Below are 16,797 nucleotides of genomic sequence, written 5' to 3'. Positions count from 1 at the left end.
AACACCACAACTGTTATGAATGACCTAGTTAAGTCTCAAGGGGGAGCCTCTTTTGTCTCATCACTATATCAATCCATGAAATGGTAGAGAGCCTAACAACCTTCTCTTTTAATCACTCAAGCTAGACCAAATTGACAAGCTGTATTCCTACCTAACCAAACATTTGTCATGTTTTTGCTTCCTCATAAAAAGAGATCAGTCTAGGGTTTCTCCTGATGCAAAATGTGCCTCTTAGAAGACTATGTTAACACCTTGTTTCAGGAGATTAACCCACTGGCCTTTGTTCTGTGGTGACTTTCCAAACCTCCTGATGCAGAATGTGCCTCTCGGAAGACTATGTTAACACCTTGTTTCAGGAGATTAACCCACTGGCCTTTGTTCTGTGGTGACTTTCCAAACCTCCTGATGCAAAATGTGCCTCTCGGAAGACTATGTTAACACCTTATTTTAGGAGATTAACCCACTGGCCTTTGTTCTGTGGTGACTTTCCAAACACAACAGCTACTCCATAAGATTACTCTCGTATTGAATTTAAAACCTTTCAAGTATGGTTAATTGGTAGCACATGCAATTTGCAAAGAAGGGTCACAGTTTCAGGTTTGGACCATTTAGTCAGGTTTATAGATTAGATCGCAGTTTCATACTCTGAGTTAGACTATCTTTGACATATATGATATAACTGACCTAGTCCATTTTTATGTCACTACTACAGCAATCCATGAAATCTGCATGCAAGGTCTAATATCAATGCTTAACTTGGATTCCACATTTGAATGGACTTCCCAAAAGATTGCATTCTGTTTATATAATGATGCTTCATGCATCTCTAGTAAAAACTAAGGGCTAGATGCCAAAGGTGTTTGTCAGATGTTGCTTATGAATGCATAGATAAGATTGGTGTATTTAATATATTCTCATTGCAATACTGAATGCTGGATCTAACTCTTCAATGGTCCATGGATTGAGTTTTAACTCGTTGAGATCTCTGTTTCTATGGAATGGAGCTCAGTAGCAGCATAACCCTTCAAGTGCTATTATTGATTAAGTTTTGTACCTCTTGAATTGGAATTGGGTTAGGTCGCTACATAGCAACTTTGAGTTTTCTTCCAAGTCTAGGTACTTGTCAATGATTTCTAGCACATATGCAAGCTTTGAAAGTGTGAGATTGCACACGAATAAACTCCTAGGATCAATACCCATTTCATTATAAGGACTTCTCTTACATTGATGTCACAGTGTCAGCAAGGACATTTGTAGATATCTTGACACAAAGAAACAAGAAATCAAATTCCCCTAGAATGCACTTAACTTTCCATATGCCCAAAAGCAGAGGCAATAGCTAAGCTGGAATCCGATCCAGGAAAATGCCCCATATTATCATCCTATGCTTAGTAATGCTTACAAGGAAATGGGTTGGGTATGTGTTTAGTTTAAAGTCTGTACAATAAAAAAGAAAGAATCTAAAGGTAGCCCCAGCAATCTGAACAGGAAACAAGATATCAGTTTACCATGTGAATCTAATAATATAGCATGTGTGGACTCATCTTGATATTGCTGCCTTGATTTTACTGGTTGTTTCACTTGTCAAAGTGAAGGATATTCCCTTCGATTATGTGTAATCAATGGGCCAGGATCTTGAGCACTAAGGAATCAGATGAACTTGCAGCTGATTTTATCTCACTAGAGGTAGCACTGGTGTATTCTAGCTGTGTAGGTGTCATTTGATGAGGTTGCAACTTTTCACATATTACAAAAATACGTCAATATATGGAAAGATCTTCTGTGTTCCTGGTGGTAAAGGGAGTAAAACTCCATTAGCACCAGAAGACACAGGTACAATAGACAATGAAGATGACCAGTTTTTTTGTCTTACTGATGCAGAGACCCAGTTGTTACCATAGAAGTTCAGCGGTAATTTAAGACTCCTGATTATAATAACACTTTCATCATGATCTCTATAAGGTAGTAACTAATAATCCTTTGCCTTGTTAAGTGAGGAAGCAAGAGAGCTCAAGTCCTGAAGTACCCTGAGAATTGTAGCACTAGACATTTGACTTGAAAGAAGCATGGCTTCTGCCTCAGCAAAAACACTGGAGTTCACACACTGCAACCTTGGTCAACCTTTTTTATAGCATTTGGCAATTTGGTAATGAAAAGATGTCAATGGGGAGGTGCCAATTTCACTAACTTAATCAATACATCTACATGATGAGAATATACAAGGTCTGACAAACCTTCACATGCCAGCAAGGATGATAACAATCTAAACTCTGTTCCAGGAACACTGAGCAGCATTGTTCATAAAATGCCATGTCTCACCTCCGCACAAGCACAGAACCGAATCATCACCGTGGTGTATGCCTGTGCTGAAGAAGCCACAAATTCACATCAAGATGCACCCTAAATAGATGTGCTAATACCTTCCGTTCATCCAATGAAGGTGGGTTGGCCCTCGGAGTTGTTTTGAGATTGCATGAAGAGAAGACTGCTACTTTGCCTCTGAATTGAGGATCATTCAGCCTAGTTGGAATGGAGAAATATTGAGGAGGTATAGGAATGAGTTTGTCTATTGGGTTTTGATGTTTAGAACAATCAGATGATATGTGTTCTCCAAAACATAAGTAGAAACAGGCCTGTCTGGGAGACTGCCTTTCAAAAATTCACAAGGTATTATTTCTATCCGTTAGGAAGTACATCCTCAGGTGCTCGAGAATAAATAATAGCAAGGTTAGTTGGATAAGCAGGTCTAATTTACAGAATCTCACTCAGATCTACTAGTATCATTTCCGTGATTTAAATAATGAATGGAGGATTCTTAATACTCCCAATCACTTAACATAAAAGCGACTACGGTGGCCAGAGAATAATATCCCATGACTCTCATCATCATGCCATATGTGCCTAGGTCTAATTGGGAAAACACATATATTTTCCTATAACTAATTCAGCATGGTAGTCATTGCAAGTTATGGGATATGGTCACTACCCTGGTATTGAAAGGAGTACAGTTTGTTCACCTTAATTGCACACATATCAATGCATATGCATATTTCAAAGTTTAAGCTCACAGGGTTGTAAGTTGTAACTATTGCGCAGGGATTCCAAGCCCATGAGTACATGATCATCCTTGCTATAGAGTAGAGATTAATAATGTATATACATGTTATGATTCTACTACCATGAGTCTGCTTTATGTGATCCAACCATAACACTAATAACCTTCCATATGGGGTGTTTCATAATTTCTAGGCAAGTTAGTAAGTCAGCGTTATACATCGAACCCATCATACTATTATCAGTAGTCTATGAACCATCAGCTTAAATTTAATCCAACACGAGTAAACCATGCTCAAGCATTTAGTGATCATAACAATAGGTTATATAACATGAAATTTCATGGCATATGCTAAATGGGATAGATACTTATCTTGGAGTATGGATCGACAACTGAGTCCGAGACTCCAGCTCTCCACCCAACCTTAGATTGGGCTACATTATGGTCTTTCTTGCAATCCAAGACTCCAATCACCCTCGAGCCAGATTCCAGAGCATGAGTGAGGGATTTGCTCAAAGGATTAAAACCAAATCCGCCAGTTGAAACATGGGTTCTAGATGTCCAACTACCTCCACCCATTAGCTGAGACACGAAAGTCAGATTGTGCACAGGGACCTTCAAAGATGTCAATGGTGTAACAAGGCAACTTATTTATTAGCTTCTTATGAGCTATCATGCTCAACTCCTTTCTTCTTCTACTTTGTGTTTTTTGACTTCATTCAACCACTGCGTCAAGACAGATCTCTGGGAATGCACTCTCATAGTGTAGCTCCCTCCAACGATGCTAGAATTCCTCGTCACTATTCACTCTAGCTCGTACTCTTTGCTCACACTAGGGATGCATGAATTGTCTACTTAGATCTTGGGTGAGCTCTGCTGCTGTCCTCAACCAAACTTTCAAATGCCCTCCCAGGTTATCTGCATCCTCTTGACGCTCCAACTTGTGTGATGTTCAGTCAGCTTTGTTGAAAAGTGTAACTAGGTTCGGTCTTCATAATGATATGTGTAATTGTGATTTTATGAAAAGAAGAAAATAAAATTATCTATGTAAGTACTTGAATCATGGGTTTTATGATCAAGGGATTTTATTTTAGTTAAGGTTCCCATTGTGAACCTTTAGGTATTGTTATCTAGTCATAAAAGTCAAATTGAGTCAATGTCATGTATGAAGGACCCTTCTTGGGCATGTTACATTTGTGTATGAGTCTTTACATGTATAAGAAGGTCCTCCAAGATCAAGCAAAGGCACCTCCTACAAGTCGGCTACAAGATTGAATAAATAATCTTCACAAAAGGACATGTCAGCTCACCCTCTCTCAAGTCAGCCTAATTGACTGGGAAACAACTATAAATAGGCAGCTCAGCCTCATTCTAAAAGGCAAAATTTCGGTGAAGAAATCGGTTTGAAATAAAGATATGCGAAGTTCACTTAGAAGGAAGCCTAATCATCAGCGAAAAAGGGAGAGAAGTAGAGCGAAGTCTTTGGCATCATTTGGATATGTTTTTGGGTCACTTTGATCTCACACGTGCGAAGAAAAGGGACTGTCCTTGTTGCAGAAGAAGCCGAAATATTGTAGTCACATTAGAAGGTTAAGTTAAGGAAGAAGCAAGGGTGTATCTCAAGCCGAGTTGACAAAGAAGTAGCCTCCACATAAAGCAAAGGAAATTAAGGTTACAATCTTGATGATTCACACGTGCTAGGGTTTCTGAAGTAAGCCAAGTACAACAGAAAGTTGAAGTCTAAGGAGTAGCTGAGAAGGAAAGAAGAATTAATAGTTTGACCATCATTGACTCAAGGAAGGAAAGGGTCAAGCTCATAAGCTTTGTGTATTGGTCTTAGAGGGCTCTTGGTCAAGGGTCTAGGTTTTGTATTCGTCAATTGAAGTCTCTATAAGAAGAAGAATTCGTTTGGATTTTCCTCTGAAGTGGGAGAGGTTTTGGCCCTATTTGATAGCCTATATTCTGTGTCTCTTGTCTCTTTATGGTTTATGCATTGGTAACTGTTTGATGAAGAATAACACTATAATAACATAAGTAAAAGAAGATCCTAATATAAGAAGTAAAAAGCATTCACAAGTAGTTATCAATAGAAGAGAAATCACTTAATCTCGATGCTCTAGATTTCACAACAAGTTTTTCCCCAACATTGTCAAGGGCTCTCGACGCTGTTTGTTCACCATTTAGACCCCTCAAATTTTTCCCAAGCTTCTTCGAAGGATCTCCTCTTTTGTTTACGACACAGTGTCCTCTACCATTGCTGTTTATTCTCAATTTCTCTTAGGAGCTCACTACCTCCGCCCTCTGCGCTGCTCCTCTCTTGCCCGTGTCCTCTCGACGCTCCAAATTGTGTGTTGTTCCCCCTTGTCTCCTTGAATTTTCTGTTGTTACAACAGGTGGCCAACAATCCTATGTGCACCTAGTCACAAACTGGTTCCTTGCTACATGGCCAACTTTCCATTGGTCTTGTTGTCCTGTGTTCAGTTACTCAAAGGCATACTCTTGTCCTCATCCTTAGCTGATATTTTTACAACATGTCCCTTGTGCACACTTGTCAGCCTCCATGGATGCTATCAAACAATCAATATCCTAGACATTATTATTTAAATTAATTTACAATGCTTATAATAAATGGGAAAGGTAACGGGTGTTAAAGGCAAAGTGCATGTATGTGTATATGTTTTGGGACCAGAGTATTGATGTGCATATGCTTTTATATGTTTTGAGGCTAAAAAGTTTGGTGTTGCAAATATGATATTTCATGCACACCAATAAACGCATTAACACTATAGACCAAATAAGATGAAAAGAGTATGGGGGGGTAAGACCCAATGTGCATACAAAGCGGGTTTCATATAACATAATAATTATGATAAAAGTGCATTGGCTTCTCAAAAAAGTCCATGACATGACTTGAGGGGTGCTAGGTGTCAAAAAAGAGACATGCAAATAAAAGTATGTGTGTGGGAGCTACTAAGGGTTAAAGTTGTTATGTGCTTATTTGTGCTAAAGGAAATCTAACATTCGTTAGATTTCTTTCATCTTACAATGTTGTTATTAGCAATACACTTGTGTTTATGATAGAATGAAATCTAGGATGTGTTAAATTTCTTTTGCTTGATAATGTTGTTGTTGGCAATAGGCTTGTCTTTTTTCTAAAAGTAAATATAACACATGTTAGATTTTTTTCACCTTACATTGTTTTTATGTGCTTGTGTTTGAGCTAGAAGGAAACTTAACATGCACTAGATTTCTTTCACAATGCAATGTTGTGGTTGGAAATTTGGTTGTTTGTGCTAGAAGGAAATATGCTAAAATTCTTTGACCTTGCAATGTTGTTATTGGAATTTTGCATGTGATTGTCTTAGAAGAAAATTTAACACATGCTAGATTTCTTTTATTGCAATATTGTTATTGGCAATATGTTTCAATTTGTGCTAGAATAAATTTAGTGTGTTATATTTCTTTAACCCTACAATGTTGTTATGTTCTTGTGTTTGTGCTAGAAGGAAATCTAGCATGGGTTAGATTTATTTCATCCTGTAATGTGCTTGTGTTTGTGTTAGAAAGAAATCTAGCATGCACTAGATTTCCTTGCCCTGTAATGTTGTTGTTGTCAACATGGTTGTGTTTGTGCTAGAAGTAAATCTAGCATGCGCTAGAATTCTTTCACCTTACAATGTTTGTGTCTGCTTGTGTTTATACTAGAAGGAAATCTAAAACACATAAGATTTCTTTCACCTTGCAATGTTGTTATTGGCGATGTGCTTATCTTTGGGCTAGAAGGAAATTTTGCATGCACTAGATTTATTTCACAATGAAATGTTGTTGGAAATATGGTTGCTTGTGCTAGAAGGAATCTAGCATGTGTTTTGTTTCCTTCAGCTTGCAATCTGCTTGTCTTTGTGATAGAAATGAATCTAGCATGCACTAGACTGCTTTAGTCCTACAATGTTGTTATGTGCTTGTGTTTGTGCTAGAAGGAAATATAAGATGCGCTAGATTTCTTTCAAATTGAAATGTGCTTGTGTTTGTGCTAGAAGGAAATATAAGATGTGCTAGATTTCTTTCAAATTGAAATGTGCTTGTGTTTGTGTTGGAAGAAAATTTAGCATAGGCTAGATTTCTTATACTCTACAATGTTGTTGTTTCAACGTGCTTGTATTTGTGGTAGACATAGATTCCCTGTTAGCGCAAACACAAGCACATAGCAACATTATAGAGTGAGAAATCTAGCAAGTGCTAGATTTATGTCTACCACACATACAAGCACGTTGAAACAACAACATTGTAGAGACATAAATCTAGCACTTGCTAGATTTCTCACTCTATAATGTTGCTATGTGCTTGTGTTGGCGCTAATAGGAAATCTAACACGTTAGATTTTCTTTTACCTTGCAATGTTGTTATTGCTAACATGTTTTTGTTTGGGCTAAAAGGAAATCTAGCTTGTGCTAGATTTGTTTTGTCCTGTAATGTTGTCATTGGAAATATTTATATGTTTGTTTTAGAAGTAAATATAACGTAGACTAAATTTTTCTCACCTTACAATGTTGTTATGTGATTGTGTTTGCATTAGAAGGAAATATACTATGCATTATATTTCTTTCACCAACGTGCTTGTGTTTTTGATAGGAGTAAATCTAGCCTGTGTTAGATTTGTTTTGTCTAGTAATGTTGTTGTTGGCAATATGTTTGTGAATTTGTGCTAGAAGGAAATCTAGTACGTGTTATATTTTTTTCACAATGCAATATTAATTTTGAAAATACAGTTATTTGTGTTAGAAGGAAATCAAATGCCTTGCATTGTTTTTATTTTGCAATGTGTTTCTGTCTATGCTAGAAGGAAATTTAGCATGCACTAGGTTTCTTGCAATGTTGTTGTTGACAATATACTTGTGTTTGTGATAGAAGTAAATCTAGCATATACTAGATTTCTAACACCTTGCAATGTTGTTATGTGCTTGTGTTTATGATAGAATGAAATATAGCACACATTAGATTTCTTTCACCTTACAAAGTTATTATTCGCAATGCGTTTTTGTTTGTGCTAGAAGAAAATCTTGTGGGTGCTAGATTCCTTTTGCCTTATAATGATGCTATTGGTAATATGCTCGTGTTTGTTCTAGAAGTAAATCCAACATGTATTAGGTTTCTTTAGCCATACAATAATGCTATTTACTTATGTTTGTGCTATAAGGAAATATAGCATGTGCTAGATTTTCTTTTACCCTGTAATGTTGTTGTTGACAACATATTTGTGTTTGTGATAGAAGTAAATCTAGCACATGTTAGATTTCTTTCAACTACCAATGTTATGAGTTTGTTTGTTTGTTTTGTTTTTTTATTGGCAATGTGCTTGTGTCTGTACTAGAAATAAATCTAGCATCTGCTACATTTAATTTTCTTTGCAATATTGTCGTTGGAAACATGTTTGTATTTTTGTTAAACGTAATTCTAGCACATGCTAGATTTATTTCACCCTACAATGTTGTTATGTGTTTGTTTTTATGCTAAAATGAAATTTAACGTGCAATATATTTATTTCACCTTGTAATGTTTTTATTGGCAATGTGCTTGTGTTTGTGATAGAGGGTAATATAGAATGTTTTTTTTTTCACAATGCAATGTTGTTGTTGGCAACATGCTTATGATTGTACCATATCCCATTCTTAGACCACATATTCCATATGAAGGGCCTTCTAATAATTTGAGGGTTTAACATTTTTTATATTGTAACAACAGTCTATGTAGGTATGGACTAAAACCTCATTGTCTCTAAAAAGCAAGGTCAATTTTCATAAGCATGGTGATGTCTTAGGAAGGATTATTATTGCAATGTTTTTATTGACAATGTGTTTGTGTTTGTGCTAGAAGGAAATTTAGCATGCACTAGACTTACTTTACAATGCAATGTTGTTGTTGGCAATCTTCTTTTATGCGATAGAAGGGAGTCTAGCATGTGTTACATTTCCATTGCCTTGCAATATTTTTAATGTCAACGTGCTTGTGTTTGTGCTAGAAGGAAATCTAGCTTGTGTTAGATTTTTTTTTTGGTTTGCAATGTTTTTCTTGGAAATATGCATGTGTTCGTGCTAAAAATAATTCTAGCATGTGCTAGATTTCTTTCACAATACAATGTTTTTATTGACAATATCCATGTGTCTGTGATAGAAAGAAATCTAGGATGCAAATATTGATTTTGCTTTGCAACATTCTTGTTGGCAATATGCTTGTGTTTCTGCTAGAAGTAATTCTATCACATTCTCTATTTCTTTTACCTTGCAATGTTGTTATGTGTTTGTCTTTGTGCTAGACGAAGATCTAGAAGAAAATCTAATGATCGCAATACTTAATGTTCTTTCATTGTATTTTGCTTTTATGGTTTCTAAAACAAGCTAAGACTATACACTGACTATAAAAGATAAATTTTGTGTAAATATGATGTTGTAGTTTCTACAGTTGTTTTTATTTATTCACAATGTAATGTCTTTTGGAAATGTGCTTATGCTCGTGCTAGAAGGAAAGCTAGTAGGTGCTAGCTTGCCTATAGTCACGATTAAAAGATTATAAATTATTTGGGGGTGCCTTTTTTCTAATCAACACCATGATTAGCTATTATTGTGAGTTCTACACTTGTTATTGTTCTTGTTCATTTTGTTACACATATAATGATGCGAGTAGTTATAGTATTTATAAATTCATACTTTCTTCAATAATTCGAAATTGTGATAATAGTTTTTTTTTTTTTTTTTTTTTAGAAACCATGGACTATGAAGCTAGTGAGAATTCAAAGGAAGCATCTAAGGAAAAAAGAAGTTGAAGAAACACGACACCAAAATCTTTAAATGGTATGACAATTTTAAAATTAGTTTATACTTTGTTACAATGGTTAGACATTATGCTAATAAATGGTTGTTGATTAGTTTATATTTATTATTTTATCAGATCGATGATAAAATGTTGTGCTCCTTCTTCGATTGTCCAATTACAATTTTTTCTGATAAAAAAATTCTCATTAGGGGATTTTTGAGGTCTAAAATGGGCCTTCTAAGGAAATTATAAAATAATAGTGTAATCATAAAATAAGATTAGATTACATCATCAAATTTTAGAGAGAAAAAGGACAAAACAATTTTTTCAACTCGTATTTTCAACTTATCTTCGCATGGGTTTACTCAAATTTCTAGCGAAAACACTCGTTGGATGCATAATTTGACTCCTCATCCGATGAGTACCCATGTTGCATACTTTCGATGGACCTCGCTACAAGAAAAATGAGAAATACACGAAAAACGTGATTGTAATCACGTTTTTTCATGTATTTCTCATTTTTCTTGTAGAGTCCATCGAAAGTATGCAACATGGGTACTCCTTAGATGAAGAATTAAATTTTGCATCCAACGAATACTCTCGCTTGAAATTTGAATAAAAGCTTAGGGAGATAAGTTGAAAATACGAGTTGAAAAATAGTTTTATTATTTTATTATTTTTTAATCTTTGTATTTTTTTACTCCAAAAATGGTGAATCATCCCCATGGTTGACATCATCATCTTGAATCCTATTGGTTCTTATAAAGTTTATTTTGGTTGTACATTTTTCTTAGGAGGCCCATTTTAGACCTCAAAAATCCCCTAATGTATAACTTGATCAACCTATTTGGGATAAATGGGACACTGTTTTTAACTGTTACCAACTAGGCACATTAAAGTGTTCTCCAAGCCAACTTGATTTTGAGAACTACAAGAGAAATAGTCTACACAGTTTGACAACAACTACTCTTCGACCCCTTCAGGGATTGACCATGGAAGAAATTGCTTCAGTAGTAAATAAGCTATTGGATGCAACCATTTGGTTTTCTATTCCACTTAATCATCCAATAGATGCCATAAAATTAAAAGATTATTGTTCTAAATTGAAAACCAACAGAACAATATTGGATGCAATGGTTACATATTGTCAAAGTCATGATGAGAAATTGAATGAGAAGACTCTTACCAAATTCAACATTCTTGAGCATTATGATATTTTCCAATTTTTGCAACATGGTGAAGGGGTCTACTTATGTAAAAGGAACACGTAATACAAAGATAGAGTCCCTTTCTCAGCAAGCATGTGGAGTCCTTGATAGAATGATAAATGGATCAACAAGTGTTCAACAAGTTGACAATAATTTTGAATTTGGTTATCATTTTGGGGGCCCTAATCTTTTGTCAACACTTTTGCACTCTTTTCCAATGTCAGTTGCAACCAATTTTACACACTGACCTTGTTGTTTTGGATACAATGGCTTTGAAAAAAGGACCATTCCAGAAGGGATATTATATTGAATATTTTCGACTTCTTATCGAAAAAAATGTGATGAATGACTCTACTACAATTCTCTTACTAGAACTTTGGTTTTGTAATAATGTATGCGAGTTTTTGGAAATTGTCATAAATAACTCTAAGTTCAACTATAAAATTTCTTATTGTTTCTTATTTCATAAAGAACTCCAAGTTAATATGTATATTTCTTATTATTTATAAAAAAATTTGCAGTGATTTTGTTGTATTGATTTTTGTTTTTTGAAATCTAAAAAGTGTGTGCGTGTGCGTGTTCTTAAATGAATTGTTTGCCTTTTAAATTATCTTTTGTTGTATCAATTTGTATGATCTTATATTTTTTGAAATATATGGGAATTGCCAATTATATTAATATGTATATTTCTTATTATTTATAAATTTTTTTGTAATGGCTTTGTTGTATTTATTTATTTATTATTATTATTATTATTTTTTATTTTCGGTTTAATTAAATATAAAATGTGTGTGTGTGTGCTTGTGTTCTTAAATGAATTGTTTGCCTTTTAAATTATCTTACATGAACCATCGAGACATGTTATTTTTAATGACTTTTGTTTACTTATATGCATCAATAATCATATATAAATGTGAAATATAAGTTTTGAAATAGAACTCCTTGCAAACAAAGGTGTAATTCTTACTAAAGAAATTATAATAATTTACTTGATAAATGCTATGTGCACTATTCACTATTCACAATTCATTATTCACTATTAAGGCTAATGAGAAATGTGCCATAGGTGAATGATTTGAACTTTTTGAAGCATAAGATATGTGATTTCTCAATTCATAATTTTCATAAATTTATATGCTTAAATCAATTGATGGTTGTAGCTGCAATCATATCATATTGAAAATCAACAAGGCACAAAGTCAGTTATTCATTGTTTACATATAAAATGCATTAAAATGAGTGCATAAATATGATTTGTAATTTTTGGGATAAAAATATATTGTAAATAGTTTTGCATTTCTTAAAAAAACATATAATTAATGATAATGATTGCTAAGTGGACTATCAAGGTTTGGTTAGACACTATCATGGATGAATTATGTCTTTGAACTGTACGACATCTAATTTTATTACTTAAAGTTAATTTTTTGTAAATTTGTATTTTAAATAAATTGAAATCATATCATTTGAGCTAGAATTATATTGATTTTTACTTAGTTATGTCCATTAATATGAGTGTATAAATGTGATATATAATAGCCATATTCTATGATGCATTTCTTCCAAAAATAAGTCTTATAATTTCTAGATAATAAGTATTAAGTGTGTTAGCCTCACTCTCATGTGATGAAAACAATTCCAAGTCCAAAACAATTTAATTAATTAAAATCAAGAAAGTTGGATTTAATCCTACCTTTCTAGATTGAGTTTGTTCCTCATGGTTAGGAGTCAGTTTAGGCCTAGTTGGTTGAGAGATTCTCTCAAACTAGTTAGACTCCTAGATTAGTGTTTGGTTGAGAGATTTTTTCAACCATAGTGTCCAAGATAGACGTACTATCTTGAGACAAACTTCCTCATATATTTATTTGTACTATTATCATTATTTGTACATTACATTGCATTACATTGAGAGTATGAAGAATATAATACAATGAAGCTCAAGCCTTTTCTGCCTGTCTATTTTTTATGTTTTTAATGTATGTTTATTGTAAATCATTTATTGTGGTATCAAAGCCATATGGACCTCGGCTTTGCCTCCCTTATAAGAGTGTAGAAAATATTTGTGCTTTAGAATAGATTTTTTGCAAATCGTTGTGAGTTTTGGTGTGAAGATAAAACGATGTGTTGCATTATTTGATATCTTTGAATTCTAAAATCATGGAGAATCCTTGTCAGAAAAGTGAAAGAGCAATGAAGAGTTTGTAGCAATGATGAGGAAGGCATCACGACAATACTCACGAGAAAGGCTTTCACATTGAGGGTTTCCCTCGGTATTCAATGATGATATCCTTTTTTACGTGCAACAATTGTTAATTTCTGGATATAGGGCATATCTCAAGCTGTTAATTTTATGATCTGTTCGATGCATACATACTATTTGAAGATTCATATTACTTACAGCTGCTCAAAGGAATTGCGAAAAGGATGCCAAAAGCATGAGGAGTGAAAAAGCGATTAGTGTTACCATGTTTGCTTGTTGCTAAGTGAAGTCAATTGAGATATCAATGGGCACTGGTATTTGGTGCGGTGACACCCTACAACTTGGAGGATGCACTTTAGAATTTTATGGGTCATAACACTGAAAGAGACTTGATACGTCTTGGGTAAATTAAGAGGCCCTCGAAAGGTGGACGAATTTCAAAGGCTCATGGATCAGGGTTGCACTTTAAGCAAATCTTAAATTCGCACGGAATTGTGTATTGTTATTGGTAGTATTGGGGGAGAGTCAAATCTGGTGCAAAACTCTAATCTCCAAAATGCTGGAGAAGCCCAATAACAAGTATTCTCCATTAACACGGAAAAGGAAAAACAACAGAAAAAATCTTAAATCAAGTTTTTATTTTCTTTAATTTCTAAAGGTAATTATTTTCATGTCTGGTGAAAAGTATCTTGGTGATATTGTTGCGAATTGTAGATTATGTGTTAAACGAAAGAGGGTACAGTGAAGGGTATAGTTTCTGCATTGGCGGAGTGGTGGAGAAGAGGAGGCCTGCAAAAGGACCGAACACAGTGGAAGGAATGCTGGAAGAGTTGTTATCACTATATACGTTGCTCTATATTCAAAAGTGTGGAACTAGCGTGCGTTTAAAAAAAAGGAACTAGCATTTGCGTGGAGTATTTGTGTCTTCAACGAGTTATTTTATGGTGCGTAATTGATCTCTCAACCTCTCAACCAATTATATGCATAAGCATATCATGGGGTGTGCTTTATAATTTTTACATTCACATTTGAAACATTAGCTCATTTTTTATAAAGTGATTTGAAAGTTTAAAAAGGAACTTGATTTTAAGTGACTTCATAAAGTTTTAATAATATTTTAATGGAAAGTATGATCATAAAGTGTTTTAGGGAGCTTTTGGAGAGATAAGGTTATGAACGCATTTTTTTAAAGATTTGTAATCATGATAAAGTTAATGGAGTAATAAGGGTATGTTTTAATATTTTGGAGTGAGAAGTGATTTTTGTACATTTTGGAGAGATAAGGAGTATTTATAATTCTTTATGTAATGGAGTAATAAGTGATTTTGTGGAGTCATAAGATGTATATATTGTAAATTTGGAGTGATAAGGGAATATTTTTAAAAGAAAAAGCCATTGTTGTAATTCAAAGTAATTTTTTATTTTGAGAAAGATTGAGTCAGTGAACATCCAGGGTTTTGAAGACAATTTGCCTCCAAGGAGTTCTCAAACTTTGTGCTTGAGAAATTTCAGTGAAGATGTTGTAAAGATGAAAGGTTGATGTACTCAAATACTTAATAAAGACATATTTTTTGTGGTGTTGCAGTATCCTAGATCCGCCCGAAATTGAATAAGGGTATCTTAGGAACACCTTGTGTAGTGCATGATTTTTGATGTTGCTTATTTTTTGTGTCTAGTTTTGACACTACAATTATCTTATCTAACACACACAAGGAGTTTAAAGCAAGTGAATGAAACAAGCACATTAATCAAAGCACATGAAATTAAGAAGTTGCAACAAGCATTCAATCAAGCACAAACAATCACATGCATTTGCGCAACTACAACACATAATCAAAGTTGGCAACATCAGCATTCTACATCAACAAGCAAATTCACACAAGGAAATCAAGTTAATGTAACTACAAACTCATGCATTTCAAAAGACTACATCAACATTCCAATGACAATTGGTCATTGTGCAACTTGCAAAATCATAATTTGTAAGTTAACTTGTAAACAAATTCAAATAACATTGAAAAGGTGCATTCTCGGTTGAAACCGACACCCAAATTGTGAATTTATAGGAGGTAAAGTGAGTCAATTCTCCTCAACTGAGTAAATTAAGTGAGTCAATTCTCTTCAAGTGAGTCAATATCATTTGAACTTGTCATTGTAAACATTGGGTGCATTTTCGGTGGTATCCGACACCCTCATCCTTGTACAAAATTCAAGCGAGTGTGAAGTTAATTAAAGCAAATCAAGCGAGCGTGAAATTGATTAAAGCAAGTTCAAGCGAGCGTGTCAAAGATCAACATGGGTAAAGGAGGAAAACATCTTCAAAGTGCAGAACTGGTGATTAAAGATTTGAAAGATTGCAATCATGAGTTACAAAACACAGATGAAATACTGGAATGGAAGTTGAAGCAGAATCAAAGCTTAATCAATCAAATGACCAGTACATTAGAAGCAACAAAAGACTTTCAAATTGAGCTCGAAGTCAAAGAAAAACTCATTCATGCACTTCAAATTAAGTTAAGTGAAAAGCAAGATTTACTAGATGAACAATGTGTAGAGAAGACGGTGCAAGTTGTGACACAGAAGACCTCATCACAACAACAAATGAAAGTTGTGATACAAGTGATCTTATTTAGCATATTAATGAAGGTTGCAACACAAATGATCTAAGAAAACAAGTTGATATAAGTTGTGACACAAGTGATCTCATCCAATCAGTTGTACTACTAAATGATGCAACAAGTAGTACCAAAGATCAAATTGATCATTTTGATGCAGCATGTCAAATAGATGAACTGTTAATGATTGATGCCCAGTGTGATACAAAAGGTTTAATAAATCAAGGACAGAATGTTAGTAGCAGCAACAAGTATGAACAACAACAATAAGATAGTCTTTCCAAGAAAGTGATCAGACCTTGGGAAGAAATCTCCTTCAACAAAGATCAACATGGCCTAGGATACAACAAAGAAAACACTTTGTTTGTTCTAGATTTCTCAAAGCCAATTCAGTTTGTAAGTGCTGATTTTCTAGACAGTGATCAGAATATGGTTAAGTGTAACCATTGTAAATGAAATGGACATGTGCAGAGTAAATGCTTTGACCTCCATCCTTGTCACCATTATGGCAAGAAAAATCATTCATCTGAAAGATGTTGGAAGAGAAATCAACCACCCAGAGTGAAGATCAATTATGCATGGATTGATCCTTGGAAGTGGTCATCTACAGTCAAACAGTTGTCTATGTGTTACTGAAGGATTCAGTTTCACATGAAGACTAATTCTGCAGTAAAATGAAGATGGTAAAACTCTCCTACACCTGAAGGGGGGGAGTTCAAATATCAATTGCAAATAATTGTCTCTCCTTTCAGCTAACAATGGGGGGAAATGATAATGGAATTGAAGTAGGTTGTCAGACTGAAAGTCTCGACAACATTAGAAAAAGCATCCAGTGGGAAGTCTTCATCAAATTAGCCAGTGGGCATCGAAAAAGTATCCAATCGGCATCATTAACAAATTCGCTAGTGG

The 16,797-nt window shown here is 34.4% G+C and overlaps 1 long non-coding RNA gene across 2 annotated transcripts in view; it reads left to right on the top strand.

The window, feature by feature from the left end:
* LOC149213765 (uncharacterized) overlaps positions 1-13,778 on the top strand; it is a 33,984-nt gene extending 20,206 nt beyond the window's left edge. The window contains exons 3-4 of one of the 2 annotated variants that reach the window (XR_016250356.1): positions 9,814-9,903; positions 13,249-13,778. This is a non-coding gene — a long non-coding RNA (uncharacterized LOC149213765). Of the gene's footprint in view, positions 1-9,813; positions 10,120-13,248 lie in introns of those variants that run through there. The other variant, XR_016250355.1, reaches the window with a different exon arrangement.
* The last annotated feature ends 3,019 nt before the right edge of the window (positions 13,779-16,797 follow it).

The sequence above is a fragment of the Pinus tabuliformis genome, chromosome 1_1 (assembly GCF_031772625.1).
Source record: "Pinus tabuliformis cultivar Carrire ecotype Pingquan chromosome 1_1, CPIR1, whole genome shotgun sequence".
In the NCBI taxonomy this organism is placed as follows: Eukaryota; Viridiplantae; Streptophyta; class Pinopsida; order Pinales; family Pinaceae; genus Pinus; species Pinus tabuliformis.
The sequence above is the reverse complement of the archived record's forward strand: the minus strand, read 5'-3'. Positions and strand labels throughout refer to the sequence as shown.